Raw genomic sequence first — 23,022 nt, 5'->3', positions numbered from 1 at the left:
CGGAAGACGATAAAAGAAGTCAAGTTTTTTTTAATCGGAAACTGAAGAGAAGTCACTGAAGGTTTGTTTTTATAACTAGGATAATTGAATCACACCTTTATTTTTAAGGATAGTTCAAAGCCAATCCTTAAATGAACTTTTAAGAACTCTGACTTTTTTGAGAAGTTTGATAACTGCGAACAAAGTAATTTCTAGGTTTTTCTAAACTTCGTATTTCAATTGAAGGGAAGAAGTCACGAATCTAATTAACTTAGCGCGGGTCGAGCGTGATCAGTTTAAGTTTTTGTCTGTTTTTGTCTTCAATCATGAGTTCAATCGTGAAACAAAAAAAAATTGAATGAAAAATTAAATCAGCAAAACGCGTGAAAGAACTTGACTTTTAGAATGTACGATAAACAACAAGCAGTGTATTTTCCGTGACATTTTAACAATATAAGAGTAATGAACTTGTTTAATTTATCTATGAGTTGAATCACTTTAATTATTGAAAGTAATCACTAATGGTTATTCTGCAGTAAATCCTGTAGTTTTTCGTAATTATTTTGAATTGTATGGTACATTGATAAATAGAGCAGCGCAAAGTTAAGAGAACAGGTCACAGAGAACAACAAGAAACATGAGAATAGTTCTTTCTACAATCAAAAATTTTCAATAGATCGCAAATTTGAAAATGAGTCAAGCATTACGCAGCAGAATGGTACCTTTCTGCTTTTTTTTACTCGATTAAAATCACTCATTTTGTCATTGTTTTCCGCGATAAGAGATAACAGCAAGTCAATTATAGACAGAAATTAAAGAAGGCCTAATTAATAAAAACTTGCATAGAAAATATCGCCAGTAGCTGATTAAAAAAGCCACATTGTAGTTCATAACTTACTGGTCTCTTAAGAATTTTTAATTTCTGAAATCTGCCTTGAATTACGATAGAAAAATTCCAGAAACTAAGTTTTATGCTAATTGAAAGTTATGTGGGAGGGCTTAGTTTTACTATTAATTGAATCGCAGTTAGATACTCGAAAGTTTTAGATGTGGTTCACAACCGATGGATTACGACTCCGTAGACCAGAATACATTTTTTACTAAAATTGACCACTAAGACAGTTTGCAAAATTTTCAGGACAGAGATTGCAATTTATTTCAGTTCTCATTCATAGTTTTTCTGTACTTTATTGTGCTAACTATTGTTACGACTTTGTCAAAATTAACGATGCTCCGGCTAAGAAAAATAAGATAAAAGGAAAGATACTCTGAGTTTTTTATCAGAGAAAAGACTGCCACCGGACTGTGAACAATTTTTTATGATAAAAAATTGAGCCACAGAAAAGCAAGCTCAGAAAAGAGTTCATTATGAATTATGTAACAACTGAATTAATCAAAGCAGCAAGCAAGCCGTATATGCCTGAAAGTACTCAATCAGCAGCCCGTCTCAGTTAGCATCAGAACTGAAAGAGATTTTTTAGAGTAATATTAAATTTCAGTATTGATTCAGAAGGTTATCAGAATAGTCGCTGCATCGACTCTGAAATCTCTCTATGTCAAAAAACACCGAAACAATGTCCTATGTATTTCTCTGAATCAGAGGAAGATTCAGAATGAATTCCTGAAATAGCTCTGAATCAGAATGAAGATTGAAATTTTTCCCCCACAAAGCAGGCACAATTGAAGAACATACATATTAGTTTCTAAACCGTTATTGCTAGATTATGGAGCAAAACGATAAGTTCTAGCTAAAAAAGGAATCACATTTTTCTTGATATATTCTGCTATAGCAAAACAAATTAAAATTAGTTCTTTGCAAAAATTATGAACTCAGGAAACTAGATTTTTTTGTTTTTTTCCTACATGGGTTTCCAGCAACTTTTCTTAGGAAACTTCAATGTTATTGGCATTTCGAGAAGAAATAAATTACAACTATTTGTATTTTCAACTATTTATTGAAGTTTTTTTAACAATAGTTATCCATTCAAATAGGGTTTCCTGAAAAAATGACAGAAAAACTAAAATCACAAAAAGGACTCTCACAAAAATTTGCAAAAAAATTTCATAATTAATCATAAACTTTGCGCATGCCAATCAAATATTAGTTAAACCATCCGAACAGATTCGTCAGCCATTAAGGCAATACAAATATTAGAACTACCCCAATACAATTGAGAAGCTAATTTGACTGCAACTGTCAAAGTTTTGAAATATTGAGCTTTTTGTGAGCTTAGAATCAAAAACACATAACAGTGTGTAACGTGGAATGATAGAAATCCGAAGTTTAAAGTATAACTGTTCCTTTCTATATTGCTGTTATACTCAATTGCGACAGATTATTCCAATCGAGTCGCGAATGCTTATAGTTCAAATCAGTTTCGGCAGTTGCACCACAAATGGCACTTCAATAACTACAATTGTCAACTTTCTAATTGTCAACTTGGCTAATCGCGGTGCGATTGGTGTTATTCTATTTGACTGAGTCCCATTGAAGAGCGAATTACCAGATTTTAATTGGAACTGATTTTCAGCAGTGCAAATTACAGAATGATCAAACTAAAGTAAAATTTAGGAAATGAAAGTTTTGTTCATAACATAATCACAAAACAGGAAGGAACTGCAAGATTTGTTTATAAGCTGAGGAGACAGTTTCCTGCACAGACAGCATGAACAGACAAGAAGTGATGAAGATTTGGATGAACTGAATTTAAACTAAATAACACTAGCACTTGCCCTTCAAAAGGGTAAAACTGAACTGAATACGGTTATGGATATATGATGATTTATCGATACCGTATGACATTTCCCCCTGTTGGCAAAAGAGAAAATTAATATATAGAATCAAAAAATTAATAAATATTCACCGGTTACATAAGTAAAAAAAACATTAAATATTATGTAAAATATAAAGAGTTCATAAAATTTCAATGAGTTTTTAATCGGATTCTGAGCTCTCTTCTTTTTCTGCCTGCAAGACCGTCATTTCTCTTGAGAGATTTGGGTTCGGGTCTGCTGTCCACCTTTCATTGGGGTTTCGTGGCGAAACCTGTCCAATAAAGTCACTATTAGACTCAGGGATTTCCATTGAATAACCTTCTGTATTTTGGATTTTCTCCACCAACGACTGTGATGAATTCTTTTGTTTTTTCTCACGGAGTCCTTTTGCTCTTTCTCACGGAAGACGTATCGGAATCAGACGTATCGCTTATAGTTAACTGTCGTTTGCTTGTTTTCCGTAAAATTGGAGTGGGTATTTGCGGAGAAGCCATTTGTACAGCGGAGGGCCCAGCTTCATTTGGATTAGGCGGTGGCGGCGCAATTTGGGCAGGTGGGCTGAAATGTAGTATTTGGGTAAGATCAGGTCTATTGGTGAAAGCTTCGTCATCTTTGGATTGCGCTACGGGATTCTCATTTTTAGAGATTGTGCCACATTACTAGCTGAAGAGATACAAGATCTTCCTAAAGATACACACTAAGATCATCAGCAAGTTTTCTATTTCTCTTGATCTTTTTGTCCCCGGTGTTTTTTCCTTTTAGGTCTCGTCTATGTTTGTTGATTTTCTGCTCGATCGTTTTTTCGTATATCTTATTTGGTCTTCTCTCTATGTACTGTGTAAGCTTCGTATCTCGTTCTGCTCTTGTGCCAAACTTCGCGATATCCGAAATTCGTACCCGAACCTCTTGTCAATTCGGCTCTTTAATGACGCTCGTGGTCGGGCTGACTTTGCACGCTGTACTTCCTGGAGCAAGCACCTTGTAAAGTCCATCGAGATTCTTCCTTTGTCGCTGGCTTTCGTGTATTTTTCTGGCTAGTTTTATTTTGATGCTTCTTTCCGAACACGGAATTGGCCTGAACACTCCTTCTTACTTGATCAATAGTTGCTCTCCGTCTTTCATTTCCTCTTCTTCTTTTCTTGCGCGGGTATTTGCGGCACAGATGACTTTCTCAATCTCAGTGTCCGAACAAAGAGCTGTATCTGCCCATTGTTTCCTCCGTTAAATACGAACGGCCTGGTATCGTGTCTTCATGTCTAATTAATTTACTATAAGTTAGATTTTTGTTAATCGGTTTAGTGGTGATGTCAGAAATAGGTGTATTACATTTTCTACCAGAGTGGGCTTCGAATGGTGTCATGTCTATTGTTTTTTGTTTTGAAATTCTCAGTCGTTGTATAATTGCATATAGTGAATTTTCTAAGTTAAATTTTTTGTTTAGTTGTGTTTTCATGCAAGATAATTGATTGTCGTTTAATTGTTTGAATAAGGCGTTCTACTAGACCAATTGCTCTATGATCGTTTGGTGGTGCAAATATAGGTGTAATGTTATTTTCTATACAGAATTTTTCGAACTATTTTCCTCTAAAACATCTAGCTTGATCTAATCTAACTGTTCTAGGTACCCCGTGATTATATATATATATGTATATATATATATATATATATATATATATATAAATATATATATTTATATATATATATATATTATATATATATATATATATAATAATATATATATATATATATATATATATATTTAGGAAATTGATTACATTTGTTTCGGAGGCGTTATTTACTATTTCTGCTGTTGGATATTTTGAATATCTATCTACACTTGTAATGAAATGTTGTTCTATACCCTTTTCATTAGGTATTGGTCCACCAAAGTCTATTTGTATTTCGTCATTCTGTTCGACGCATTTTGGTAAAGGCGCTCATTTGCGGTGCGAAATTACTGATTTAAGGTTCTTATCAATTTCCGTGCAAGTTTTGCACTCGTTGGCTTTTGCCAGTATATCCCGATGGAAATACGGCCGCCAAATGTTCTGCGCAAGTGAAAGCATGGCGAAACTCCCGGGGTGCGTCGAAAGTATGTCCTCAAGTACTGCGTCCTTTATGGCTTTCGAGATTGCTATTGGCTCGTCAAGGCAGACACAGACATGTTTCACACTAACATCACGCCAATAGGAGAACAGTTAGGGACTTATTTCTCGGAGTCTGTCGGGGACATCTCGAATTACGCAGTCTCTCACCTTCTTGAGAATCGCGTCTTTCCCAGTTAGTATGGCCAAAAGATTTCTGCTAAATATCTTATTTAGCGTTCCGGTGAAGTAAATGTCAACTGCTTCCTCAATCAAACTGCTTGATGGGGTCTCGGTGTTAGAGGAGGTATGTGAGCCGGGTGTGGAAGGAGTTGTATCAGAGAATGTTGCTCTTGCCTTTGTTGGGGTAGATTTCGATCGAGTAGCTTAAGTGTTTGGCATTTTGTTGATATGAGTGACTGAATTACTTGTGTGAAGCATTTTGATAGAGTTGTTCAAGGTTAAGTGAGTTGTGGATCTATTTTGGGCAAAAATCGAGCGATTCTTGTGCCAGTGGTATTTATACTTTGGAATTTGTGTTTTCGCGCTTAATTTAGTGATTTTAGGTGGATTATTTGACTTAGTACCATTAATGGGCTTTTTTGGGTATAATTGTTCAGAGTGTTCACATTCTTTACTGTCTGACATTTGCACCTCTTTTGCAGCAAATTCGTTAATGGAATGTGAATTATTCACTTTACAGTTATTTGGTACAAATTGTGATTTTCTAACTTTAAGAGCTATTTGCGATGCGAATGGAGGATTTAAATGCGGAATAACTATTGAATTTGATAGTGTTAATTGCGACGCGGATGGTACTTTCTTTTGAGAAAGCAGTAATTGTGGTGCAAGTGGTTTAGTACTAATTTGTCAATTAGTATTTAGTGGTGTATGCATTTGCGGTGCAAATGACCGTTTTGAATGAAACGAAGGCGAATGTAACTTTAATATGCTATTAAAATTTTTTAATGTGTTCTGTTTATTTTTAATTAGATGTTTCATTGAGTTGCGAATTTTAGATATTGTTGCCACTACAAAGTGTTCGTCACATGTAGATATTGTTTTTAGCTCTTGCGAATGGGTTTCTAGATATGTAGTCTACTAAACCCATTTTTGCTCCCGGCATGTGTTCAATTGTGAAGTTGTACGGAAGTAATCTATCTATCCATCTAGATAGTCGACTATTGTACGATTTGTTCGATCTGTGCTCTTTTAGAATGGGCAATAGTGCTCGATGGTCCGTTAATACAGTAAAATTTTTTCCATATAGGTAGTAATTGAAATAGTCAATTGACCAGACTATTCCCAATAGTTCTAGTTCGTTAACGCTGTAGCGTTTTTCTGTTGAGTTGAGAAATCGTGACGCAAATGCTATCGGTTTCCAACCTTCGGGTGTATTTTTCTCAAGTGCTGCACGCAATCCAGAACGTGAGGCGTCACACTTAACTCGAACATCGAGTTTTGGACTGTAATGGCTATTTTCTGAGCTGTTGGCAATTTTTTTTATTAAATTAAAATGTTTGGTGTGTTCTTCCGTCCAAACAAATTTTATAGACTTTGTGAGAAGTGGTCTAAGTGGATGGCATAATTGAGCTAAGTGTGGTATAAACTTACCAAAATAATGTACTGACCCGAGAAAGGATCGGAGAGGTTTTAGTGTGGTTGGTGGTGGTATTGTTAATATTGCTGCAGTTTTGCTTTCTAATGGTGATATTCCAGTTTGTGTAAACTTATATCCTAACCATTCAATTTCCGTTTTTGCAAAATGGCATTTTTGGAGATTTACTCTTAAATTATCTTCGTCTAACTTTTTTAAGCATTTTGTAACATATGCCAAATGATCGGTTTCAGTGCCGGTACTAACGATTATGATGTTGTCTAAGAGGCAATAGGTGTTTTTTAAACCTACTAAAGTGTAGTCTATTGCTTTCTGAAATTCTGCCGGGATATCAGTAAGACCGTAGAATCCAGTTTTGAATCTATAGGTGCCGGTGGATTCCCCACAGATAATGTTGAAATCACAGTGTTTTGCGGTGTCATGGTGGAGTTTTAATTGACTATATGCATATTTTAGGTCTAACGTGGTGAAATATGCCTGTTGGCCCTTTTGTGTGTTAGTAAGATGTTGCGATATTGTATCAATTAACATATCAATGTTGGGCATTTGATATTTGTTATTGTGTAATGTCTTTTTTAGTATTTTAGAATCTAATGCTAGTTTTATAGATTGGTTTTTCTTTACTGTAATTACGATCGGAGATATGAAATGTTCGTCAGAGCAACTAGAAAATTTTTCGATATGACCTTCCTTCTGTAAGCGTTCTAATTCTGCCGTGACTCTAGGCTGGAGATTTATTGGAACGAGCCAACCTTTTTCATGCTTTGCTGTGAACTTTTGATGAAATTTTGATTTCGCTACATGTGTCTTTGAAAGACCAATTCTTGAAACAAAATGTAAAAATTGCGACGCGATTGTCTTTTTAATGTTACATGTAGAATTATTAATGTTATTGACACATTTACCATTTTTTGGTTGTTGTTGCTGTACAACTGCAAGACCGAGGCTTGTGAAGAGGTCTCTGCCAATGATGGTTTTGTGACCGTCTTCCACCACTGTCAAACTGGCTTCTCTGTCTATCCAATTATTGTATGCAACCGTTGTCTCAAGATGTCCGAGGACTTTTATCGGATCATTGGAGAATGTTTTTAGGTCCCTCTTTTCCTTTTTAGTGATCCATTTCGCAAATTGTGTAGTTCGAATTATTTGATTTGCTATTGTTTTTGTTATGAGACTAACCGCACTTCCACATTCAATCATAGCGTTTGCTTTTACTTCTCCAAATTGTACTTTGACGTTTAGAGGTTCGAGCTGATTTGCCGAATCATACGAGATTGCCGCCACATAGTTGTCAGAGTCACTGTCATAATTCGAATCGTATACTTGCTCGTATAGTTGCTGATAACTAGTTATGTATTTAACGGATTCCTCGTCGTCACTTTTTTCGGGAGACTTATCAATTTGATTGACGTTTGTTTGCTGGACTTTATGTGTTTGTCCCTGTGATCGTTTTGGCTTTCGACATTTTTTTGCAAAATGGCCAGTTATTCCACAATTATTACACTTTTTTCCATTTGCGGGGCAAATCTGTCAATGATTGTGACTCCATCGTAGTCCGCAAATCATACAGATGCTGCTGTATTGGTAGTTTTGGGGCACAGTTGGGTATCGCGTGAAATCTCGTTTGGGTTGTTGGGCATTCGCGTTGCGATTGCGTGTCTGGTAATTGTTGACTACATTTACTGAGTTTGTAGTTGACATCAAATTCTGATTAATCTTTTGCGGATTTTGTGCACCCATCTCCATCTGGATAGCTATTTCAAGCGCTTTGGATGGTTCAACTGTTTCCTTTAACAACTCTTTTTGGGTTTCATGATCTATCATGTTTTGTATGAAAGCATCTAGAATTAGGGTAGTTTCCTCACCTCCTAGACTACGGTTTTCGCCTTGTTCTAATAAACGACCGTAGAAACTTTCAACAGATTCACCTTTCTGTTGTTTACGAGAGTAGAAGACAAAGCGGTCATAAGTTATATTTCTCACTTTTGTAAAGGAGTCCACCATTGCTTGCCAAAGTTCTTTAAATGGCTGTTCTTCTATTTGAAAATGAGGATGTTTGCTTTTAAAGATACGTCGTCCCTCAGTTCTAATGCTCAAATACAACAAAGATATCGCTTTTTGATCACAGATCCCCCAAGGTTTATCTCCGCACAAGATACCGATTTCCTCAATCTTTTTGCAACGATTTTGCCAATTTACCTTGAGTTGTTTGTTACGGATTTTTCTATTCCTTTCCGTCGCTTGCGTGTGGTTTTCCAGTGCTTCCTCGTAAGTTCGCTCGGGTGGGTATGTTACCGCTGTTGGTGGATCGTTTAGAAGGTTGTCGAGTTGAATTCCTTCTTTTGCTAGCAATGCTAGCTTCCACTGTTGAGTCCACTAATCCCACGTCAGGAGTAGGCTTCTCCCAAAATGCATCTACCTTAAGAGGCGTCTTCTTTGATTCAGCTGCTGACTCCGCCATGTTATACTCAATTGCGACAGATTATTCCAATCGATTCGCGAATGCTTATAGTTCAAATCAGTTTCGGCAGTTGCGCCACAAATGGCACTTCAATAACTACAATTGTCAACATTCTAATTGTCAACTTGGCTAATCGCGGTGCGATTGGTGTTATTCTATTTGACTGAGTCCCATTGAAGAGCGAATTACTAGATTTTAATTGGAACTGATTTTCAGCAGTGCAAATTACAGAATGATCAAACTAAAGTAAAATTTAGGTAATGAAAGTTTTGTTCATAACATAATCACAAAACAAGAAGGAACTGCAAGATTTGTTTATAAGCTGAGGAGACAGTTTCCTGCACAGACAGCATGAACAGACAAGAAGTGATGAAGATTTGGATGAACTGAATTTAAACTAAATAACACTAGCACTTGCCCTTCAAATGGGTAAAACTGAACTGAATACGGTTATGGATACATGATGATTTATCGATACCGTATGACATTTCCCCCTGTTGGCAAAAGAGAAAATTAATATATAGAATCAAAAAATTAATAAATATTCACCGGTTACATAAGTAAAAAAACATTAAATATTATGTAAAATATAAAGAGTTCATAAAATTTCAATGAGTTTTTAATCGGATTCTGAGCTCTCTTCTTTTTCTGCCTGCAAGACCGTCATTTCTCTTGAGAGATTTGGGTTCGGGTCTGCTGTCCACCTTTCATTGGGGTTTCGTGGCGAAATCTGTCCAATAAAGTCACTATTAGACTCAGGGATTTCCATTGAATAACCTTCTGTATTTTGGATTTTCTCCACCAACGACTGTGATGAATTCTTTTGTTTTTTCTCACGGAGTCCTTTTGCTCTTTCTCACGGAAGACGTATCGGAATCAGACGTATCGCTTATAGTTACCTGTCGTTTGCTTGTTTTCCGTAAAATTGGAGTGGGTATTTGCGGAGAAGCCATTTGTACAGCGGAGGGCGCAGCTTCATTTGGATTAGGCGGTGGCGGCGCAATTTGGGCAGGTGGGCTGAAATGTAATATTTGGGTAGGATCAGGTCTATTGGTGAAAGCTTCGTCATCTTTGGATTGCGCTACGGGATTCTCATTTTTAGAGATTGTGCCACATTACTAGCTGAAGAGATACAAGATCTTCCTAAAGATACCACACTAAGATCATCAGCAAGTTTTCTATTTCTCTTGATCTTTGCAGTGACAGAACTTTGATGGTCTTAGGAAAACAATTAAGAATAATTCAAGAATGTTCAAACAATTTCGGCAAAAAAATTGATGGAGCCTGTTTCTGGCAAATCTTTTCCAGAATTGAAAAAAGTTAAAGAGCAAGCCGGTTAGAGGTCAAACGTAAAAACTGAATCAGATATCAGCCAATTTTTGTTGTCCGATCACGCTACATCGGAATTTAACAAACGGATCATCAGAAGAATAATTTCCAGAAACAATTTTATTATACCCATTATTCTTAGGAAATCAAAATTTTTCAAAATAAAGAATTAGAGTTGACAAAAGTCCGCTACACAAATATAAAAGAGGGTTAAACTATACTCCTTGTGCCCACAATTCTAATTGTCTAAAACTATTGGTTTTGGACAGGAAAAGTTTGATTTTGGTTAAAAATTCCTGTCCGATTCATATGATAATGGTAAAATTGGGATTAGTTAGAAGCATCAGGAAAATGGACGAATTTAAACTCTGGTAATACTATCTGTGTTCCCGGATAGAATTCGAATGGTTAACTAGCAAGAACTTGCAAGATTCTTGCAAGTTCTGACAAGGCGATGCATCACCTTGCAAATTTTTCTTCCAAAAACGTATAAATTCTTAGAAGTTAACCATCTTTTGAAAGAAACTTACAAGTTCTTCCAAGTTAACCACTCGGTCTCGATCCGGTTACAATTGTCTGAATGTCAGATCAGAGACATCTTTAGACCCGAATAGGGTGGAGTTATATTCCAATTTTGACTATAGCTGTTACGGAATGATGAAAGTCTTTCTTCAAATTTCAGTTACCCGAGTTGATGGGAGCTAAACGAGGATACACAGCTTTGAAACATGATTGTGCGCATCCAAACAGATGGGACTGGAATTCAGTGTTTGGTTAATGAATTGCTTCAACAATCAATCTTTTTTGATTTACTTCTGTTGAACTAGGCCGAAGTTATCAGTGACATTTAACTTTCTTTTTTAGATCCCCAAGAAAAATTGAAGTAGTTTTTTTCCTGAAAACTACTGGCTCCAGAAGTAGAACCACCAGGTTTCAGTTGAAAATTTGATTAATTACATATTGTTGCCCCAGTACTCATCTCAATCACCTCAACCTCAAACTCAGCAACCAAACTATTTAAACTGTCATACATCATAAATTAATTTAGTGCAGTAAATTTATGATACGATGTACTTAATTTATTTAGTGTACTTATTCCTGAGGGGCATGTGTATAAGTCATTGTTATTTCACATGCTAGTCTGTTGCTCTCATTTCCCATAGCGGGAAATTAGTGTTCACGTTTTGTTATGACTTCTGGAATACCAGTTACATTAATCTTCATTCTCTTAGTTTTGCACTTCGCGTACAGTTGCTCAATTTAACTTATTCTTCATTAACTGTCTTTACAAATCGAGTAAAGTAAACAATTAGTCCTTACGCGATTCGCTAAGCGGATTCATTTAGAAATTGTGTAAAGCGCACTCGCCGCGCAAGTAGGACATAGAACATAAACGCAACTCGCGACTCAAGATCAAGTACGCAATCTCATTCGCGTACGACATGGCACAGTCAGCAGCTCAAAAGTGGACCCCATTGGCATTGAGCCATTTTGGGATAAACCTAGTGTAGACCCGCCGCTGAAATGGGAAAAGTGGCAGATGCAGGCCAAGTTAGCTCTTCTTGCGAAGGAAAATATTACAACAGACATTTTGTTGGAACCAAAACCCGAAACTGTGCAACTACCACTTGAACCGATCTATGAGGTTACGATAACGGGATCATCGGCACAATCGGAGAGGGAAAGATTGGCGAGGAACGTTCAATCAAAAATGAACTGGCAAAATCGGTGCCAGAGACAACTGGAGATAGGAATAATGTGCGGAGACAAGCCATGGACACAGGCCGATCGAAAGACTGTGCCAATGCTATACCTCAGTTTGGGCACTGAAGGACGTCGAATTGTTTGTAGTCAAAACCCACACCTCAAGATGGACAGTCTCTCAACAGCAGAACTTTGGAAAATCATGGAAACAGCATTTATTCGTCAGCGCAATATCACATTTGATAGATATGTACTTCTCACCACGAAACAAACAAGAGGAGAGTCCATCGAACATTTCTTCGGAAAATTGAAAGAACTTTCTGAGAATTGTGAGCTCGGAAGTCAAGAAGACACCATCATCAGAGATTTATTTATTGCAAATATGTTAGATCCAGAAATTCAATGGGAATTGTTGCGAGAAACTTTAGAACCTGCCCAAGCATTACGTTTGGCCATAAATATGGATCTAGGTCGAAGAAACCAACTACAAATTACAAACTCGCAATCTGCTCCGCAAGTTAATGCAATAATTCCTCAACGATCTTTTCGACCACCGAATTAACGGCCGACTACATCTAGCTTTCCTCGATCACCAAACCAACTCTGCAGGAACTGTGGCTTAACTTGGTCAGCTAATCATAAAGTCAAGTGTATTGCGAGAGGCAAGACTTGCAATAATTGTGGCCTCCAAAACCATTTTTCGCGAGTGTGCAGAAAACCGAAGTCCTCGTCAAACAAATCGCTCTAATGTTCACTCCGTTGAAAAAACAACAACTGACCAAACGGTAAACGCTATACAAAATATGAATTATAACCCGCAATGCGAATCGGACTACGATAGCTCAGATGACAATATGGTCGCTAGCATCGCAAGTAACGCAATACAGATCGAACCAAAGAACACCATCCTACAAATTGGTAACACCCACGTTGGACCTCTCATTGATTCCGGCAGTGAATGCAGTACTTTGCCCGAGTCTCTTGCTTCGGAAATTGTGGAAAATTCTCCCCTTGCTCGTTGGCTGATGATAGCGCCTCCCCAGGAACTCAAAACATTTTCAAACGAACCCATAAACGTGACGGGTATGATACAGGCACCAATTGCGAGCAATGAATGGCGACTTGAAGAAGCTGAATTTGTAGTAGTCCGTGATGTGCTAAAACCGCTAGTGGGAAGAGATCTATTTGACGCTCTCGGAATCTCAGAAACTCAAATCCCAAAACATGAAGGTAGTATGGTCAACACTATCACATCTCAATGTCCATTTAAAACACGTATCGCACAACAATTTCCTAAACTTATTACACGTAATGGTTGCTCAAAAATACACATTGTCAAATCTAAATTCCATCGAAATTTTCAGCCAAAACATCAAAAGGGTAGAAGAGTACCCATTAATTTACAAGAACGAGTAAATAATGAAATTAAAAAACTTCTTGTAGAGGGACATATAGAAAAACTGAATAACTGTTCTGACCAATATTTTATTTCACCTATTGTAATCACTGTCAAACGAGATCAAACCATAAAATTAGCACTAGATTCTAAAACTCTTAACAAAGCAATACACAAGAACAAATATCAGATGCCAAATATTGAAACACTTATGGATTCGATATCACAAATAATAACAAACTACAAAACAGAACCCGCGGAACAAATATATTTCTCTACTATTGATCTTAAATATGCTTACAGCCAACTAAACTAACACCCTGAAACTGCTAATCATTGTAATTTTAATATTGTAAGTGGTGACATGACAGGCACATATCGATTCAAGACGGGATTCTACGGTCTTACAGACATGCCTGCCGAGTTTCAGAATGCAATGGATTACACCCTGATTGGACTTAAAAATACATTCTGTTTCTTAGAAGACATTTTAATTGTTAGCAAAGGTTCAAAAGATGATCACTTCCAATTTGTATTAGATTGTCTTAAAAAATTGGATGCAGATAACCTTCGAATTAACCTTCCGAAATGCCACTTTGCGAAACAACAAATTTCCTGGTTAGGATATAATATAACTCAATCTGGGATCTCGCCACTCGAATCCAAAACATCCTCTATTATGTAATTACAACCTCCTAATCCACTTAAAAAATTACGCTCATTCCTCGGCTCAGTCCACTATATTAGTAATTTTATTCCCAATTTAGCTCAACTTTGCCACCCTTTAAGACCTCTACTTCGTAAATCCACTAAATACATTTGGACTGACACTCATACACTACATTTTAATGCTATTAAAACTCGCATAGCAAATCATACAGAAAACATTCACTATAACCCCCAACTTGAAACGCGAATCAAATGTGATGCTTCTCGCTCCGGATTGGAAGCAGCACTAGAACAACTAACAGTTGACGGTTAGAAGCCGATATCTTTTGCATCCCGATTCTTGAACAGTAGTGAAGAACGTTATAGTATTAACGAATTAGAACTTCTTGGGGTAGTTTGGTCCATAGAATGTTTTGAAAATTATTTGTATGGTAAAGAATTCACTGTTATCACTGATCACCGCGCATTACTTTCCATTTTAAAAGAACATCGATCAAATAAAAGTTACAATAGTAGGTTATCACGGTGGGTTGATCGTCTTTTGCCTTATCAATTCTCAATAGAGCATTTACCTGGCGCGAAAATGGGTCTATTTGATTACATATCTCGTACTCCATATCAACCAGCAAAAAGTGTTTCCAAATATGACGAGGAATTTTTAGTTGCAACATTATCGAGCATACATTCTGATGCCCAATTACTTCAACGAAAACACAATCTCTCAGCTAATTCACTTCATAAATTATATATTGATATTGATGGTGAACATAAAAATTCCACCACCAATACAGCACAAGTTTTAACCATAAATTACGAAACACCAAACCCTCAAACTGAAATTCCTGACTTACTCGCCTCGCGAAACAAAAGTTCAAAATTCTATTCAAAACAAATTTCTAATTCAGACATAAAATCCGCCCAGCGTGTACGCTTAACAAACGTTAGTTCAAATCTCGCCCCGCGAAACAGTAGTTCAAAATTCTGTTCAAAACAAACTTCCAATTTAGACATAAATTCCGCCCAGCATGTTCGCTTAACAAATGATAGTTCAAATCTCGCGGCGCGAAAATACAACTCTAATGTAACCTCCTTTAAATTCAATCATCCGTATAGCACACACGCCCCGCATGTACATTTAACTAATAATACTAAATCATTCGCGGATCAAAAACATAACTTATTTCTCCATTCCACTAAAAGTATTAATTGTACTAGTGCACATGATCAGCGAGTACGTTCAAGTCAAAATGATTTCGTATTCGCTCATACATATCCTACTCCAAAAGTTAACAATTCTAAATTAATTAATACCACCTGCGATCTCGCATCGCGACTACGCTGTTCCTTTAACAATTAAACACCCGCCCGGCATAATCCTTTATTATTTATTCAAAAACTAGAATGCATTCCTCAGATGACTCTTTTGCAAAGCAAGTTACTAATTACTCAATTCACTCTAAATTTGCGTCACATAGTTTACCATTTACAACTAATCCTGTACAAATTGAGTCTCAAATGCTAGTAAACACAAGAAAAGCGTCACTCACTACCAAAATGCTTCCAAATTTACTCCATTAAGTCATTCTCACTTGTCAATCAAAAATCAGCCTCAAAGTCTTACCTTTTTTAGTAAGCCACACTCAAATACTTTAAATAACTCACGTGCTCAATTAACAAACAACAATCAAGTGCTTTTTGCCCAAACTCAACCTGAAATTCAGTTGTCTTCCTCTTTGTCAATTAACTTAATTGAAAAAACTCAACTGTCATCAACAATGAGTCAACAAGCTTCGTCTCTCAAGGGAAAATCACTCTCCTCCCGAACCACCAGAGCTTCGCCTCGCGTGTCATTCACCGACAATGCAACCACAAGTACGCCACGCAGATCCTCCTCGCATTCAAATTTAAGCACCCCACTAACGGATAGCCCCCAAGTAATGTCGTTTGAACGAGTGGTGGGAAAAGTATTTAGCAAAGGTCTAATTGCATCACTCACAAGTAAGGACGCAGTTCTAAAAGAGGTTCGAGACTGCATAATTCGGGGAGATGAAGAAAGACTGAAGGCCCTCAACCCGTATCTTCATAGCTATTGGCGGGACCTTCATGTGACTGGCGGGTGTGTTTGTATGGACGAGAAGGTGGCCATTCCGAATGCACTCAAAGATGCCCTCATTGACGATCTACATGCGAGTCACCCAGGTTGCTGGGGGAAGATATGTATGGCTCAGCACTGCTGGTGGCCATACATGAATCGTGATTTGCTTGTCAAAGCAATAGAGTGAAAATCTTGCACTGCTATTGGTAAAAATTTAAAATCTTTCATTCCCGCAAAACAACTTAAAGCACATACACCATGTATAGTTCCAAATCAGGAAATACAAATAGATTTTGCAGGGCCCATTAATAACGAAAAAGAACATGAAATATACATTTTAACATGCATTGATAGATTTTCAAATACCCTTCTGCAGAATTGGTTGATAATGCAAATGCCTCGAATGTCATAAAATTCTTAGATAATTATATACAAATTCATGGAGTTCCTCGTTCCTTAAGAATAAATCAAGCCCGTTGTCTTGTAGGTAACCAAGTAAAAAATTTTTGTACAAAAAATAACATCAGACTAATACCAGCTCCGGCAAACGATCATCGTGCAATAGGTTTAGTTGAACGACTTATTGGTACTATTAAACAACGCTTGGCATGTATAAAAGACGCAAATAAAGAAGTAAATTCGTTCACCATTAAAGCAGCATTAAAATCAAATATATACCACCTTCGCATATGTAAACATAGAACAACTAAGCTTTCGCCATTCGAATGTCACTTCGGGCGTAAAGCTAATACACCACTTAGTAATATATGTACTCAACCAAAATCATCTGACTTAAGTTATGAAAACATTTTAAATCATTTTTTAGATGAAGAAACTGTAACCCCTAATGAATTGCTGCCGGAGGAACACTAGGGAAACAGCCGGAGTGACGACGAAATTGAACGCAATATGTGTAAGGCGACAAAGGATGCCACCACTCGCGAACGGCTAGCAACTGATAATGAATCACGTTTCCTTCGCGCCACGCAAGCGCATCGCCCACTTCCATTGAAAGAACACGCCGTACGGTTAAACATTGCCAGAAAGAAACACCTTCACAAGAGATCCAAGAAGAATCTGGACGGCTTGTATGAGGTGTTGGCCCCAGGATCGGTAGTACAAAAGACCGATCAATACACTTCAGTTATTCGCGAGCCGGGAAAGATGGAAGTTACAGTACGCAATAGTGATATTGCAAAATTTGGTACTCGGGAAGAACGAAAAACTAAATTGACCGACTACATAAACCGCCGAGGACCCCGCACACACGAGAAAACGACTGAGGCTAAGATACTTAGTCGCATCAAAGAGTGTACCCGCATACAAAAAGGCGACCGAAAAATGAAGCATAGAAAACGAGAAACTGGTAGTGGTGTATCCTCAAAAAAATCTAACATTGCTCGCGCAATGCGAGTACGCATGCCTTAAGTTCCAGACAATTTCGCTCCCCAAACAATACCCGAAATTCCAGAGGCCGCTCCCGAACAGCAAATTATAACTGGAGAATTATTAATTGCACTCCCTCCTACAAATACCCCTCAAGAAGCTCTTTTATCATCTCCTTCAATTCCGACAACAACATTACCCCATACTCTGACAAGAACAACCAAACGGACTAGAAAAAGTCCTAAATACTATGGATATGATAAAGAATAAAGAAGATTCATCTGGTGACTCCGCTACTTCGTGTCCTCCGAACTTTGCTCCACCCCGTAGGAAGCGACGTGTAGGCGACATAGAATCGATACAACCTTCGGTTGTACAAACAATTGCTGATAAAGCTACGCGGGTTGAACCTATCGCAAACAACTTTCCCTTGCCTATCATAGGACAGGTGTCACCGACGGACCCCCGTATACGACCAGCCGACCACAGCACTTCAAATGAACTAATCATTGATGAAGAAGACATGTGAAACTCTGATCCATTAAACTTGATACATTATTAATTATGACTAGCTATGATAACCAGTAAATATATTGTTGATACTATTTAACCGGTGAATAAGTATTATTATTATTCATATTGTTATTAAAATTTTATTTTATGCAATTTTAATTTTCTTTGAAGCGGGAGAAATGTCATACATCATAAATTAATTTAGTGCAGTAAATTTATCATACGATGTACTTAAGTTATTTAGTTTACTTATTCCTGAGGGGCATGTGTATAAGTCATTGTTATTTCACATGCTAGTCTGTTGCTCCCATTTCCCATAGCGGGAAATTAGTGTTCACGTTTTGTTATGACTTCTGGAATACCAGTTACCTTAATCTTCATTCTCTTAGTTTTGCACTTCACGTACAGTTGCTCAATTTAACTTATTCTTCATTAACTGTCTTTACAAATCGAGTAAAGTAAACAATTAGTCCTTACGCGATTCGCTAAGCGGATTCATTTAGAAATTGTGTAAAGCGCACTCGCCGCGCAAGTATGACATAGAACATAAACGCAACTCGCGACTCAATGTCAAGTACGCAATCTCATTCGCGTACGACATAAACCAAAAACTGTTACCAAGGCAAAATACAAAAAAAATTCAAAAACAAAGTTTTGACAAAAAAAAAACAAACAAAATCTGAGAAAACAAAGGAATGCTATCAAGGCTTTTTCATAACTGCTCAGGAAGTTACCGCATTAGAGATATATTAACTGACCCTGTTTCTCATAACAAATGGCTCGAATTATGTCAGTGAGAAATCGAAACAATCAGAACACCTATGGTAGTACAGTAATCGCATAAAAAATACGAGCTCGTTAAGGAACGTATCAAAAAATTCGGTTGAGTGCAATTGATTAGGCCACTGTTAATTAATATCTGAAAACAGGTGTGCGAGAAAAGTACACCGATATCCATAACGTTAACTCATTGGAATTTAATTTCAATGCCTAAAATCCATTGAACTATAGCTGTAAGTTTATTTATAGCTGCATTGAACTATATCTGCAAGATGGCCAAAGCTTGATCAATATGGGATGCAATGATAATGCCACGTACAAATTTCAGACGCAAAACAGTGACGAGAGTCACCAAAAGGAAAAGGTTTCCTCATGATACTAACAGTCTGAATTGAGGTGAATTATAATAATCTATTGTTGAAATAGGCTAAAGTTATCAGTGACATTTAATTTTTTTTAGATCCCCAAGAAAAATTGAAGTATTTTTTTTCCTGAAAACTAAAGGCTGCAGAAGAAAGAACGACCAGATTTCAATTAAAAAATCGATAAAATACATAGTGTTTCCCCAGTACTCATCTCAATCATCTCAACCTTAAATTCAGCAACCAAACTATTTAAACCAAAAACTGTTACCCAGACAAAATACAAAAAAAATTCAAAAACAAAGTTTTGACAAAAAAAACAAACAAAATCTGAGAAAACAAAGGGATGCTATCAAGGTTTTTTCATAACTGCTCAGGAAGTTAACGCATTAGAGACATATTAACTGACTCTGTTTCTCATAACAAAAGGCTCGAATTATGTCAGTGAGAAATCGAAACAATCAGAACACCTATGGTAGTACAGTAATTGCACAAAAAAAAATAGGAGCTCGTTTAAGGAACGTATCAAAAAATTCGGTTGAGTGCAATTGATTAGGCCACTGTTAAGTAATATCTGAATACAAGTGTGCGAAAAAAGTACACCGATATCCATAACGTTAACTCATTGGAATTTAATTTCAATGCCTAAAATCCATTGAACTATAGCTGTAAGTTGGCCAAAGCTTGATCAATATGGGATGCAATGATAATGCCACGTACAAATTTCAGACGCAAAACAGTGACGAGAGTCACCAAAAGGAAAAGGTTTCCTCATGAAACTAGCAGTCTGATTTGAGGTGAATTATAATAATCTATTGTTGAACTAGGCTAAAGTTATCAGTGACATTTATTTTTTTTTAGATCGCCAAGAAAAATTGAAGTAGTTTTTTTCCTGAAAACTAAACGCTGCAGAAGTAGAACAACCAGATTTCAATTTAAAAATTGATAAAATACATAGTGTTTCCCCAGTACTCATCTCAATCATCTCAAACTTAAATTCAGCAACCAAACTATTTAAACCAAAAACTGTTACCAAGACAAAATACAAAAAAAATTCAAAAACAAAGTTTTGACAAAAAAACAAACAAAATCTGAGAAAACAAAGGATTGCTATCAAGGCTTTTTCATAACTGCTCAGGAAGTTAACGCATTAGAGACATATTAACTGACTCTGTTTCTCATAACAAATGGCTCGAATTATGTCAGTGAGAAATCGAAACAATCAGAACACCTATGGTAGTACAGTAGTCGCATAAAAAATACGAGCTCGTTTAAGGAACGTATCGAAAAATTCGGTTGAGTTCAATTGATTAGGCCACTGTTAAGTAATATCTGAATACAGGTGTTCGAGAAAAGTACACCGATATCCATAACGTTAAGTCATTGGAATTTAATTTCAATGCCTAAAATCCATTGAACCATAGCTGTAAGTTGAATTATAATTGCATTGAACTATATCTGCAAGTTGGCCATAGCTTGATCAATATGGGATGCAATGATAATGCCCCGTACAAATTTCAGACGCAAAACAGTGACGAGAGTCACCAAAAGGAACAGGTTTCCTCATGAAACTAACAGTCTGAATTGAGGTGAATTATAATAATCTATTGTTGAACTAGTCTAAAGTTATCAGCGACATTTAAATTCTCCATTTAGATGTCCAAGAAAAATCGAAGAAGAACTTCTTTCCTTTAAATTACTTGCTGCAGAAATAGAACAACCAGGTTTCAGTTAAAAAATTGATTATATAGATATTGTTACCCCAGTAATCATCTCAATCATCTCCAACTCAAACTCAGCAACCAAACTTTTAAAAGCAAAAAACTGTTACCAAGCAACAATACAAAAAAGAATTCAAAAACAAAAATAAACTAAACCGGAGAAAACAATGGAATGCTATCAAGGCTTTTTCATAACTGCTCTGGAAATTAAAGCATTAGAAATATATTAATTGACTCTGTTTCGCATAACACATGGCACAAAATATATCAGTGAGAAATCGAAACGATCAGAAAACCTATGATAGTACAGTAATCGCATAAAAGATACGAGCTCGTTTAAGGAACGTATCAAAAACTTTGGTTGGGTGCGATTGATTAGGCAGCTGTATTGTTATAACTGAATACATGTGAACGCGATCAGTTGACCGATAGCCATATCATAAACCCATTGGAATTTAATTTCAGGGCCTAGAGTCCATTTTGAAACAAGAAATAAAACAAAAAGATTAAAAATGCAATCTTAAAAAAATCCACAGCTTTTTCCCAATAATTTTCTAAATTTTGGAAACAGTTTGCAAGTTAAGTTAAAACATGACATCTTTGTAGAATAAACGTAAAAAACTTCGAACAATGGCATATATTTGGTGCAGAAACTGTATTTCTTGGGATTACATAAGGCACAGAAACACAGAGTTCTTCCCAGTTATTTACAAAGCAGACTGGTGTGTTGTTCATGAGTCCTGAACAATCTCAAATTTTCTGATATTTTAAAACGGCAAGGATTTTTCATCAATTACGTAAAATGTTAGTTACCACTAGAAAGGTTGAGGACACGAAAGTGTTACGTAAGAGAACTGACAACTGTTTTAGTAAATACAATTTGGTAAATGAAGTGAAGTTTCGAAATTTAAATCAATTTTTTATGCAAAATGAAAGCAGACCTAAAATTTAATTTTTTCAAACGTTGATTTTATCGAACCAAATGATTGTAACTAATTGTATAGAATAAAGACTGTTAAAATAATTAATATTGGTAATTAGATTAGAATTGAAACAATTTTTTTGTTTGAATTTTTAGGCGCTGGTTCTACTTTTAAGGTAATTAAATCAATTAAAATTAAAAATGAAAATTCATTTCAAAAACAACTTGATATCGAAAAAATGGAAAAAAAATAATTACAAATTATTGAGAAACATGAACTCTCTGAGTATTTAATTACTGAATTTGAGTTTTATTCGGACGGAAATTTATTCAGTTAATAAAATAATTAAAAGTTTTTTAATTCCTCTAAACTTCTATACCGAGGCCGATTAAGATCATCTCGCTTTTTTGCGTGCGAGTCCCAGAGAAGAACACAGAACAAAAATGTTTCGGAAACTATTTGGATTGGTCCAAATATCAGTTTTGAGAACTCCACGAAACAGAATAACAATTTTTAATATTATCTGCGTTTTGATCAATTTTGCTTAGGGCAAAAAATTACCTGTGGTAGGAACCGTTGCTAACTAGCGTCACTAAATCCTTGAGCTCCTTCCTTGCTAAAATTTGAGATGTTAAAGAGTTCAATGATTAAGGGTTTAGTCCCTTGCCTTCGTGAAGCTGTCTGTGTGAGGATGAGATTGCACTGGACCATAGCTGCAAGTTGGCCTAAGCTTGACCTATACGGGCTGCAATGATGGTGCCACGTGCAAATTTCAGACTCAAAATAGTGACGAGAGTCACCAAAAGGAACAGGTTTCCTCATGAAACTAACGGTCTGAATTGAAGTGAATTTTAACAAAAAGCAACAGGCGTTTGTAGCTTAACGCTCTTCCGCTATGGCTAAGTAGAAATCACAGTTACTATTTAAAAATGTTCTACAGTTCGTCTAATACCAAGGTAGAAAGTTTTTAAAAAAAACTTGTAATTAATTTCACCAATATTTGTATATCATATTGTTTCAGAAGAAGTAGTAAACAAACTTTCACAGTTTTCTGGTACCAAGTGAGCTAAAAAGTAAAAAACAATTGTTGACTGGATGTGACATGCTTCAAATTGGCGTGTTGTACACATACTTTAAAAATGAACCAATCACTTTTTAGTCGACGAAAATCAACAAAAAATTGCTAGTATTTAATATTTTAACATTCTTGACTTCATAAATTTGTGT

The 23,022-nt window shown here is 36.3% G+C and overlaps 1 protein-coding gene across 1 annotated transcript in view; it reads right to left on the bottom strand.

Moving 5' to 3' along the window:
* Positions 1-23,022, bottom strand: part of LOC142340601 (uncharacterized) — a 121,715-nt gene that overhangs the window by 2,337 nt on the left and 96,356 nt on the right. The gene's annotated exons all lie outside the window — the stretch shown is intronic.

The sequence above is a fragment of the Convolutriloba macropyga genome, chromosome 6 (genome assembly GCF_964194025.1).
Source record: "Convolutriloba macropyga chromosome 6, txConMacr16.3, whole genome shotgun sequence".
Classification (NCBI taxonomy): Eukaryota; Metazoa; Xenacoelomorpha; order Acoela; family Convolutidae; genus Convolutriloba; species Convolutriloba macropyga.
Note: the sequence above shows the minus strand (reverse complement) of the source record. Positions and strands in the feature narration are given on the sequence as shown.